The following is a 12094-nucleotide window of genomic DNA, read 5'->3' on the forward strand; positions in this document are numbered from 1 at the left end:
GAGCGGAGGGCAGGTGGCACGAAGGCGACAACAAGAAATGAAGAGAAGAAGGCACGTGCGATTACGAGGCTACTGTGCGCCAATCAGCTGATGACCAGTGGTGGCCCATAGAGGTGGCGTGCCACGATTGCCACGTGCGACCATTACGTGGCAGTAGGCTGTGTGGCTGGGGACGAGCCGGAGCAGGGGCAGACGGGAGACAGCGGGCCGAAGCGTCGGACGCAGGCGATCCAGGTTCCGGCCAGGGAACGCGGCCGTCCACGCTGCTGCCGTCCAACCACCAGCTGGGGCGGCACTGCCGGCACGAGTACTGCAAACGCCTTCGAACGACATTTGTGACAACCGCAAAAACGTTCCACCTTAGAAGAATGCGCGTTGTAATCCACGTATATAGGCACGTGGAAAACTGCCAAACTTCAGACTTTGTTTGTAGAAACGGCTAATGAACATTTACAAGCATTTACCGCAATGTTCTGTACGGATTCAACGAGAAACTGAACCTTTTTCAGCTCGGTGACTGCGTATTCAGCATGAAAGGCTGCAAATGCAATTACTGCTATTTGAGCGTCTATTGTATGATGTCCATTTTCCCGCGCTTTGTATAGCGCGAACACGCTCTTTAAAAAAGTTACCAAAACGGTTGCACCTGCAAGAATAGGTAATACTTTACACGCTCACTACCATTCTTAGACCTATGCTAATCTTTTGCAACTTGTTTACTACATGCGTTATGAAACAGTCACTAGCTACAACCATTACTACTTTTTGCTATCTATTTACTACGTACACTAGTAGTCAGTTGGTGATTGGAACGAAGTAGGTTGTAACTGCAACTGTTACGGACTTTCTTCCACCGTTATTACCTTTTCTCTACCCGGCCGAGAACTCTAATTGTAGAGAAATAGGTAATACGTACTATATCAATTTATAAAAATCTCAAAGTATCTTCTTTACACCAAAAAATTCTGCATTAGGTAACTACGCAAAAATAAATAAAATACATTTAGTGTTATTTACGCAACCGAAATTTAAAAGCGCCATTCTGCTATTATAAAACAGAGTAGTAGAAGTTAACAAAATACAAAATTAGTGAATTACAACAAACTAACATGACAGGCGGTTTGAAGTTGACCAGATAGTCAAAATGCATCCGGAGTCCTTCATTATGGCGCACTTCCTGATATTATCAACCCCATAAACCCCATAAACTACTGTTACTTTCTAACCGCCTATATATTGAAAGTGAAACTTTATTCCACAACAAAAATACGTTTCATCGGACACAAAACAACAGCCACGTTCTAACTAAAATTTGCTTTGGGGCCTGGTGGGAGGCTCTTTAAAACCTAGAACCGCATGAATATCGTCACAATGGAACAATGCTCCGCTTTCGGGTGGTCTTACTCGCGCTTGCCATGGGTATGCTGCAATCATCCCTAGCATTTTTATCTGTTTCTCTCATATCTGTTTCATCGCAATGAGAGACTGTCACATATAGTCTTTGTAGGCTCACGGCAACAAAAAGCATGGATGGCGAGACAATCACTACAATTCAGACGACGTGCGAGAAAGCCGGTGTATTCAGCAGTACGACAACGGTTTCATTTGGCATAGCGGCACCACCTAGCAAAGAAATTTTGAAGTGCTCCTTTCTGAGCATGCTATAGGTTGCATGAACGACAATTGCATCTTTCATAAAGGTACTTCATATGAACGTCACTCAATTTTTGTTCATTTCAAATACGCAAACACGCTTGTTTATGTGTTGTACTGCGAGAACTTAATCTGCTAATTTCAGCGCTTCTATAAAGTATTGCACTAACAACAATGACAACGTTTAAAGACCTGAGTGCTATGTTGGTTATAGCTTTTCGGGCCCAGTTTTTCCTCTTAAGTCTTTTATACTAATTCTAAGCTACCATGCTGTGCAAGTGGGCCTCTTTTCAGTCTTCGTGCCATGGTCGTGCGATAAAAGAAAAGAGCGGGTTGCTGACCCATGTGAGCCGAAAATGTCTGCGTGGTCACAAGTGCGACGGCAGCAAGCTGTGACAAAATATCCTGAATGGAGCTCGGCTTGCTAAAGAGTCAGAGAGAAAACTTCAGCCAAAGTGCGCAAGGTGGCAGGCAGAAACGAGATCACAATGAGAACTTCCGTGAGCTAAATTTAGAAAGAAGGATGCAGAAAGACAACAGCGACGAACTTTGGGGGCGACAGTAGACGCCTCGCGTGCGACTGCCGATGACTTCCGAAACTGCCGAAACAGAGGTAGTGAATGAACGCAGTCCAGAAAGCTCGACTAGCCATGTATTTCAATTCGTAAAGTGGGCTTTGGCTGCGATCGGTAAGCGAGCATAAGCGAATAAAGAAGCCTTCGTTTGCATGACTGCGCTTCGCGGAGCTAAGCCGCAGCCATTTTTTTTTGTCGCTGAGGCATAAAGCTGCTAGCTTTAGTGGATCGTCTCATGACCTCTTAAGCGGTATCCGGCTATAGATTCATAGTTATAGAGGCTTGCGCTAAGCACTTCCATGTCCAAGTGCACATCCAAGAGTTTGAAGAGAGCATCTCATGGTAGATTACCTACACACGCACAGCCGCATAAACGTTTGTGTGTGCTGGAGTTCACTACTACATGGCACCCTGCTATGCCGTCTTCCGAAGTTCTTTCTAAAATCTAGTGTGCTGTGGCATAGATGGTAATTTTGTCGGTTGTGGTGGCTTGTGGGTATACATCGATACCTGAAGGAAAGAACATAGAAAAACCGCTTCAGTGTTAATAGTATTGCATTGAAGGATCACCAGCCGTATCTACAGGTTCTAGAGAGTTGTAAGATGCATTCCGGCACCTATTCTGATAACAGTTCTACTGTTTCGTCGTACTTTTCTTAATGGGTGCTCACAGAAGTTTCTAAATATTCATATAGATTGAGCATGTTTGTCTTGAAGGACACGAACGTATGTTTGTCTTACACATACTTTTCTTCCGGGCAGTTGGCATTCATGTCTGATAAAATTGAATGAATCGATTGTACAAAGAAAGGAGCAGGATGTAGGTAGTCTTCGCTTATATTGATTACGCGTTCATGTCTCACCATACGGAATAATAGGAGGGTACGCCTAATTGATCATAAGAATTTTTGTATTGCAGCTTAGAAATGCATATATGAGATGGTTAGAGGTTACCTTAAAGTAGCATGGCATTAAGCCTTCGGTTGAAGAAGAAAGCGGTTATTAATAAGACAATGCCTTACATCAGTCGCTCAACCCAAGGATAAAAGTCATGCCTGAAAAAACAAGAAAAGTGATTTGTCAAGACATAATACTTGCCATGCTTTAAGCGTGTTTCTTCGCATAAACTTTCCGTATTACGGCAGAGCTGTAAATGTGTGATCGAGGTTTTTCGTGACATATGCCTGTGAGCACCTAGGTTACGGGCTTGCATATTAAAAAAACGAATATAGCTAAAAACTTGTTGAATACGGCTGCAGACTGCACAGCTAAACGACAAGCTTTTGAGATCAAACTGACGTGGCAGTTTCATTGCATTCTTTAGCAGGTAAAAATGAAAGACACCTACGTAAAGTGACACTAAAGTCAAATAACAACTTACCTCACAGCGAAAGCTAAATGTACGACAACGTCTCAACCGACAATGATACCAGCATTAGTGCCCCGCTTACCAGAAAACCAATGTGAATGCGCGAGAACTTATGTGCCATGTGTAGGACATTCGCAAGGTGGTGGTGGTGATGGTGTTGCAGCAGGCGGGGTTAGCCTGGCCTGCATGGCCGGCAATTGTTTCGCCTGAGCATCTCCTGAATTTGGAAAATGTCACCACGTGTCAGACAGCCCCGTGTCTCGCAGGAAGACTAACAAAATTCGTTGCACGTTCATTCAAGTTGCCGCGGGTCCTTCATTAAAGATGACGTCATGAACTGTCCGGTGCCTATGACAGCCTTTTTGCAAGGTGCGGATCATCGCTGCTCTTTGCACATCAAACTGTGGGCAAAGCCAAATGAAATGTTCAATATCCCCGATGTCACCACAGAAGGCACAGAACGGGGAAGCGTGTCTCCCAGTCTTGAATGACCAGGCCGGGGTGTATGTGGAGCCGGTTCTTATGTGGTACAACAGCGTCGCTTGTTCACGAGAAAGTCCATGAATTACACATGCTTGGTGTGGAAACTTGCACATCGCCTTCAAATGATTGCGTATCACATCTTTGTTGTTCTAGTAAGTCTTGGGAGTTCTCACTTTTGGAATAGGTGTACGTGCTTCGCATGCAAGAGCATCAGCCTTTTCATTGCCCTCAATGCCAACGTGGAATGAGATCCACTGGAACTTTATATTAAAACTCTTGCCATTTAGGTGTTTGATCAGTGCCAGGGATTGCCTGGTGAACTTTTCTTGAGGTAAGCCACGATGAAGTCTTTGTAGCGCCGATTTGGAGTCCGTCAGCACTACAACATCTCGTGCAGAAAAAGATCGCAATTTTCACAAAGCCGCCGTGATTGCAGCGCTTTTTACCGTTGTGGACTAAACGACGCGATCCAGGTGGCCCGACCATGACACGCCAAGGAAGAGTATGCAGAAAGCCGCTGCGCAGCTATCCGTTTGTGTGCACACTGATCCGTCGGTGTACACTTGTAGGTAGGTGGCTGCGGTACAAGGTGCTCAAGTGGTCTAGCGCAAGGAATTTTGCTTCCGCGGCTGGAATGGTGCGCTTCGCTGGTAGATTGGGTACGCTGAATTTACACGCAACATCCACAAAAGACCATGGAGGGTCCATAGGGCGCCGTTTAGGCAGTTTCAAGCCTAAATATCGAATTGTGTTTAGTGCCGCGTTGAAATGTGAGCCAGTTCTTGCTCTTAGCCGCCGGAGAAGCGCCGTGCCTGCGAAGGACTCCCCCAGTCTTGACAGCTGCGTCAATAAGGCCTGAGACGCCAAAAGGCGGAGCGGAAGAGACTCGGCTTCATTGGTGACCTTCGTGTTTGAAGCCGCCTGCGGGACTCCCATCGCCAAGCGAAGGCCCTTTCTGTGCACTGCCTCTAGGCGTTCGAACTGGCTTGGTGATGGTGATATCAGGGGCAGCTGATAAAGAATGCGGCTCGTTATAAGCGCATCATTCAATTTAAGCATGGACGTAGGATTGTAGCCCCAACGGACCCCTGCCATGCGACAAAGACCGTTGATCCTTTGCACTGATGCAGTGACTATACCATTACCCACACGTCGCCATAATAGCTTGTTGTCGATGATAATGCCCAGGAAACGGACACTTGTTGCACAACGAATTGAGTGGCCTCGAATATTCAGCGACAGACGTGTTGACTTCCGTCGCGCTCCCGGGAAGAGCATGAAGGCCGATTTTTCTGCTGATAAAGATAGGCCAAGTGTCAACAAGTGACGCTCAATGATTGAAATAGCGCTCTGTGCTATCCGGGCGAAACGTTTGTGCTGGTAGCCTGAGATCCAAATGCAGATGTCATCGGCGTAGATGGATATTTTAACTGCTTTCAGAGCTAAGTGCAGAGTGTCGGGAAGGCTGGCCATGGCAGCGTTAAAAAGCAAGGGAGATAGAACACTTCCTTGTGGGACGCCGAGGGAAACGCATCTTTCTTCGCTCGTTACATTTCCAAGCTTAACACGAACATAGCGGTCTCTGAGAAATTCATGTACGAACCGAAGAGCATTTTCCGACACACCCACGGCTTGGAGCCCGTTGACGATGCCTGCCTGAAGCACACAATCATATGCCTTGGCAACGTCCATGAAGACGGCGAGTGTCGAGAGTCCGCTGACGTGGTGGTGCTCGATGTGGCTTAATAGGTCCAAAACACTGTCCTGGGCACTCAGTCGTGGGCGAAATCTGGTCATACACGATGGCCATCGTCTTCCTTGTTCAAGGTATCAAGTTAAACTTGTACATATTAATCTTTCCATCAACTTGGATACGCATGATGTAAGAGATACCGGTCGATATGACGCGAGGCTCGTAGGATCCTTTCAGGACTTTAGGACTGGCACCACCCATGCTGTCTTTTAAACAAATGGAATCTCTCGCGTGCTCCAGACATGATTAAATATTTCCAAAAGGGCCCTTTTTCACTCATATGGTAGATTTGTCAGCATTTGATTGCTGATGAAATCGGGACTCACGATACAGCGTCTTATTAATTTGCTAAGTGCCATATCCAGCTCTCGATAGGTGAATGGCGTATCCATTGTGTGAAAAAAACTGGGGTAACAGAAAAATCGCCGCTCCTGCTGATCTACCAGATGTGTACACGTCTGCGAAATCCTCTGCAAGGGCTTGCAAATCTATTGCTTGTTTCAAAGCCAGGGCTTCGAATGGCCTGTGTGTTCGGATTTTCCCAGCAGAAAGACTATTTATGACTGCCCATATCTTTGTCAAGGTCGTAAACGTTGACAAACTCTCACAGAAAGCGGCCCATTGATTTCGTCTTAATTTTTTTGTATGGCGACGAATCGCAGCGTTTATCCTGTTATATTCGGTTTTCGCAGATGGATTTCCTTTTGCTCGCATTATTTTCCGCTCCGCCCATCTACGTGCTGCGCAGAGGTTCTTAAATTTCAAGTCAGGAGCAGGGAAATGGTCGGACAGTTTCAGCAACGAAGTAGCTGCTCGCTTGCTTTGCAACATATCTGCGAACAGCTCACCAGTGGATTTGTCCAACGCTTCTCTGTAGGTGTCCCAGCGTGTTACATTGCAGAATTGTCGACCAGCAGTTCGAAATCCCAGGATATTGGTGAAGATGGAGAAATCGTCGCTGCCCATCCTGTCTGGAGCCGTGGTCGATGATACCAGAAGGTCCGTGGAGTGAAGTACAAGGTCTATTGCACTCCATAAATCTGGTGGCCTGAAAAATGTAGGTTTGCCATCGTTCCCCACACATAAGTCGGCAGCATCCGCAGCGGCTAGAAGTTCCTTGCCTCGAAAATCTACACTGTTATCCCCCAGAGTGAATGGTGCGCGTTAAAATCACCACAGATTATTCGAGGAGCGGGACATCGGGTGCAAAGGTCCTTTAGGAAAGTCTCCATGGAGGCCTTTTTTCGTGGGCTTATGTACACCGATACCACACTCAGTTTTCGGTTTCCCAGGCGCACATGCACAGCAGCGACTTCCAGTGAGTTGGAACAGAGGCCTTGCACTGGTAAGGCGACGTGAGGTATTTCCCACCTTATGTATATCATTACGCTTCCATTTGCAAACGACGTTATGCTCGGGTTGTCGTGTCGGGTGTACCCTGGGAGCGTCCTTGCATTCGGTAGACCAGTTTCGGAGAGGGCTAGAATCGGTATTAGAATGTCGCGCAGAAAAAGGTTGAGTTCGCACAGACGTTTTAGAAGACCGGCGCTGTTCCATTGCATTATTAAGGGCACTTTCGAAGGACGAAATAGCCCAGGTGGGCGAGACATTGCCACTATTCTACTGTGTGTTTGTGGAAGCAGAGCAAAGTAACACTGACTCTAAAGCCAGGACTGCTTCCAACATATCCCTCGTTGAACTCGCAGGCATCTTAGCGACGTGTGAACGTAGTGCGGTGAATAGAGCGCGATTAACGTGCTCGAGGTTTTCTTGTTGTTTGCTTCCAGATGGTACTTGAGGTTGGTTCAGTGCAACAGCGTAGGTGCGCTTGGCGGACTCTTTCGTGATACATTTCTTACCAGCGTTGAGCACTTGCGTTGACTCAGTAGCAGCTCTTTTCGGATTTAGGCGCGGAAAATTTCCTGCGTACTCGCTTTCCAAACGGCCATGTTGTGGCGCGCCGGACGTCTTCTTTGTGAGCGATGGTTCGTTCGCAGTCTTCGGGCTGAGGACAAACGTCTTATTTCTTCGCTGCGCAGCTGTTCGAGCTGGACATCGGCCGCAGCTACCTGGGTGGTCGCAGCCACAGTTTGCACACACAAGTTTTTCTTTACTTGTACACGTCTTAAAGTCATGAGGCCCCCCACAGCGCTTACACCTTTGTTCCCCACGACCGTGCTTAGCAACATGTCCGAAACGCTAACATTTGAAACAGCGTGGTGGCGTCTCAACGTAGTCTACCAGCTCGTGTCTAGTGAAGCCAAGGTTGATCTCCTCTGGACGTTCCGAATTGGGAGCGAATGTGAGAACCACAGAGTCAGTGCGCCTTGATGCCCACTCGGAGGATGAGGTTTGGGCCCGTCGTATGATTCTTCTTGCGTGGCATACTCCTTGAGGTCTCAGGCAAGTTAACAGCTCTTCGTTCGAGTACCATCTTGGGACCCCTTTTATAAAGCATGTATTTTTCTTGTAGCTGTGCGGTACATGGGCAGATATGGCAAGGCCGCAGATAGTGTTGGTCTCTAGAAGCATATTAGCTTGGTGTTCTGTCTCTATATCTAAGAACAGGGCTCCCTGTGCGGTGAAACGGCTCTTAACTGGGGCTCCACTGAGAATCGTTTCAATTTCCGAGTATAGGTCAATAGGATTGACTTGCCTCAAGTTAGCTCCTTCGGATGTTGGAGCAATTGACACAGGAATGCCCACCGTCCTGTCTTTGCGATGTCGCACAAGGCGGAAACCACCCCCGTTCATGTCTAGATCTGTGAGGTTCGCTCCGTTGTGGTCCCCGACGACAGTTGATTCGTCTTCTGATTCAACGCTGTGTTGTCGCTTGCAGTCAGGCATGCTTGCGCAAACCACCTGGTGCTTCTGACCTGGTGTCACACCTTGGGAAGTCATGGTGGCGCTCTCGCTGATGCTTGTTTCGTTTCTTCTAGCACCTTTGGACGCAGCGGGCTGCACAGCACCCGTCGGCCGCCGATACTGCAGGTACCTTTTCGAGTCGTCCGACGTCTTGAGCAGTGTGAGCCGTAATTTAGGACATTTAGGACAGTCGCAAATTGATCCTGATCACGTTAAAGTTACCGCCTACATTTATTCGCTAGTATTGGGACAATATCACAGGATAAAGAACCTTCCGTGCATGAAGAGACGTAATCAATTGTTGCTTGTTTCTTTCTTTTTGATTCGAGGAAAAAAAACCGCCGGATGTAGCAATGGCGTGAGTGATTCTAAACTTCAGTTTTTGCCTGGTCAACCTGGAAAGGTCGCGCCAATTTTCGGGGTCTAGTTAAATCAAGCACCTTTTATCTCGGAGGCCATGCATGCAGAACAATACTGAATGACTGTTGTTGCTGCTGTGGCTCTCACTACTTTCACTCTATTGCTTCCTGTGCTGGCGGCCGCGCAGTAAAGCCGGGCAACGTTGTGCGCGGCAAGAGTGACGTCAGAGTTTCCACGTGAGGTGGGTAACTTGAAGTGCGTTAACGCAATGAAGTGCGCTAACGCAGTGCGTACCAGAAAACGTGATTTTATTTGAAAATAAGCACTTTATTGGTACAAAAGTAGCACTACAAGGTTTTCAAATCGTTATTTCAGCAATCAACATCAACTTCATATTTGGCTTTAGTATCTCTTTAACGCTGCACTTGTGTAATCATATGAACCCCTTTCTCTTCCCCTACTACCTATTTTCCTTAAAAAGCCTCCCTCCTCAGTTACACTGGTATACAAGGAATGCATTAAACAACAATGAGTGTATATAGTTGCTGATAACTTCTGCTAAACACGTCCCATTGACTGTCGGCGTCCACGGCATCCACACCATTCATGCGAATAATCACGACCACGTGACGACGTACCACGTTACGTCACTACGACACCACATGTAACGAAAATTTGATGTCGCCATGACACCACTAAGACGTCATTATGCATCACATACTGTTACACCGCATGATGACATCATAGCGTGACTTCGTCACTTCGTCAAAATAGAGTTAATGGAGGAGGCCAAATGAGCAACATGAAGCTCTTGCGATGCCTGCGATGTTTGAAACAGTGCGAAATTTTCTTCGGCGTGACAAACTTCGGACAGTAGCATGACAGTATCAATACATCGACCAAGAAAACAATTCGGCAGATCTCATGTACCTTGGGAATCAATGTTATGCAAAGCAAGTGGAGGGAAGGTCACTGTGTTGTAATTCTTTTATTGAGCGACACGTTTCGAAGTGACGCTAAGTAAATGTACAAATGTTGCACGCACAGACATATGTTCAACAGTCGCATGCTTACGGCTGAGCAATGATGCCAACAGCAAAGTGGGTATTAGCAACATTAGAAGCGGTAAGCTAGTATGTAGCGCTTTATCGAGCGGCGACGGCGTCCCTCACTGCTAGATAAATGAGCATCAGTGGATGGCACTTCACTAAGATTGTCGTTAACCCGGCGTGGTGGCTGTATGAAAGAATTACGCCCGTACACTGTTTATAAGATCGTATATCCAGCACCGCAACTACAATAGACGTTTCATGAACATTACGGTCTACTTGAAAAGCAGTTCCGAGATGGCGTGGCTCTGTAGTAGAATAGTTGACTGCCACACAGCGTGCTGGGGTTTGATTCTTGCTGGGACCATGATATGTATTCTATGCGTTCGTTGGGTCAACGCTGGTGATGCCAGCTATTAGGGGCGAAGTTCGCATGGCTGACCTATCACGTCCCACAAAACCCAAACCGAAACTGAACACCTGCACAACAAAAGACGAAAACGAGCGTAAACAACCGACTTTAAGCGTAATTAACTATAGGACAACACATTACATGATCGCTCATGCCGTATGTCCGTTGATGCATATTCTCATCTGTCCAACCTTCCAGGCATTCATCTGTCCGTACATCCAGCCGGGCGTCCTACCGGCCACGTTTTCATACAAACGTCCACCTGTCCGTCCGTCCATCTGTTCGTCCTTTATACTAGTCGGTGACACCGACGTAGACCTTAGGGACTTCAGGCGTCATAGCTTTGCGCACTCGTCTTTGACTTCGTGTATATGCAGTGATTTGTCTTACCGCTCGTGAATTAAAATTACTCATGTCTTTTCGTGCCATATCTTGTTTGATATTGCTATGTGCATGTATATTGATATTCTATGGGGTGACGCGCATGTGTGCCTTACGAGTAAACGAAAGGTTTTCCCTGCTTGATCGCTAGTGAAGTGGTCATGCCATGACTGCTGGTTTTAAATACATCTCATCCACAGCCTCGTCGATTCGGCGTCTCATCTTTTACGTAACATATTTGATGGAGGTGGAAAGTTCCCCGTCCTCACCACGAAGCTTCGCAGTGGCCACACCATTCAGTCTCCGGCCATGGCTACCAATGACAATTACCCGTCAGCGTCTCCACATGGAGCTCCAGCCACCACATACCTGACGATGCCCTACCCCCATGATCCCGGTACATTTTCCGCACAACGTTGGCTTGACGTTGACTACTGGCTCCGTATGTACGAGCGTGTTAGCCAGACGCACCGATGGGACCCTACCATAATGCTCGCCAACAAAATCTTTTAGTTGGAAGGCACACCAAGTGTTTGGTTCGACGTCCATGAGACCGAGTTTACCAGCTGGGATAACTTCAAAGAGAGAATACGCGAAATCTTTGGGGACCTGTCCGGTCGCCAAATGAAAGCGCGAAAAGAACTCGCCACTCGTGTGTAGCCTTCAACTGAGTCGCATGTCTCGTATATATACAGGGCGTGCTCACGTTGTGCCGGAAAGTGGACGAGCTAATGACAGAGTGGCAAGGTGGGTCACATACTCAAGGGCATCGCGGACGATGGCTTCAACTTGCTCGTGTACACTAACGTGACGACCATCGATATGAATATTGAAGACTGCCACGGCTTCGAAATGGCCAAAAGCCGCCATGTCCTGCCTTAATTTACGCGACCACCAAACATGGCTGTTACATTTACCTGCACCGATCTCAGTGCCGCACCACCCATGAAGGAGAACGTGACACGTATACTTCGACTGGAGCTTGAGGCGTCAAGTCCGACGCCATTTTCTTCCCTTCCACTCGACGATGGCGCCGCGCAAACACTTCCGGCAGTCTCCGTTATTCACGCCGTCGTGAGGCAAGAAATTGCAAAGCTTGGTTTTCTTGTGGCCTGTTCTGTCCCCCGACCCGCATTCAGACCGATGACAATAAATGCGCTGCGTCATGACTCATACTTTCTTCCACGATGCCGC

General features: G+C 47.3%; 1 long non-coding RNA gene across 1 annotated transcript in view; it reads left to right on the forward strand.

The window, feature by feature from the left end:
- Positions 1-12094, forward strand: part of LOC119159881 (uncharacterized) — a 55670-nt gene that overhangs the window by 17730 nt on the left and 25846 nt on the right. The window lies entirely within an intron of this gene.

Source organism: Rhipicephalus microplus, unplaced genomic scaffold, assembly GCF_043290135.1.
Source record: "Rhipicephalus microplus isolate Deutch F79 unplaced genomic scaffold, USDA_Rmic scaffold_23, whole genome shotgun sequence".
Taxonomy (NCBI): domain Eukaryota; kingdom Metazoa; phylum Arthropoda; class Arachnida; order Ixodida; family Ixodidae; genus Rhipicephalus; species Rhipicephalus microplus.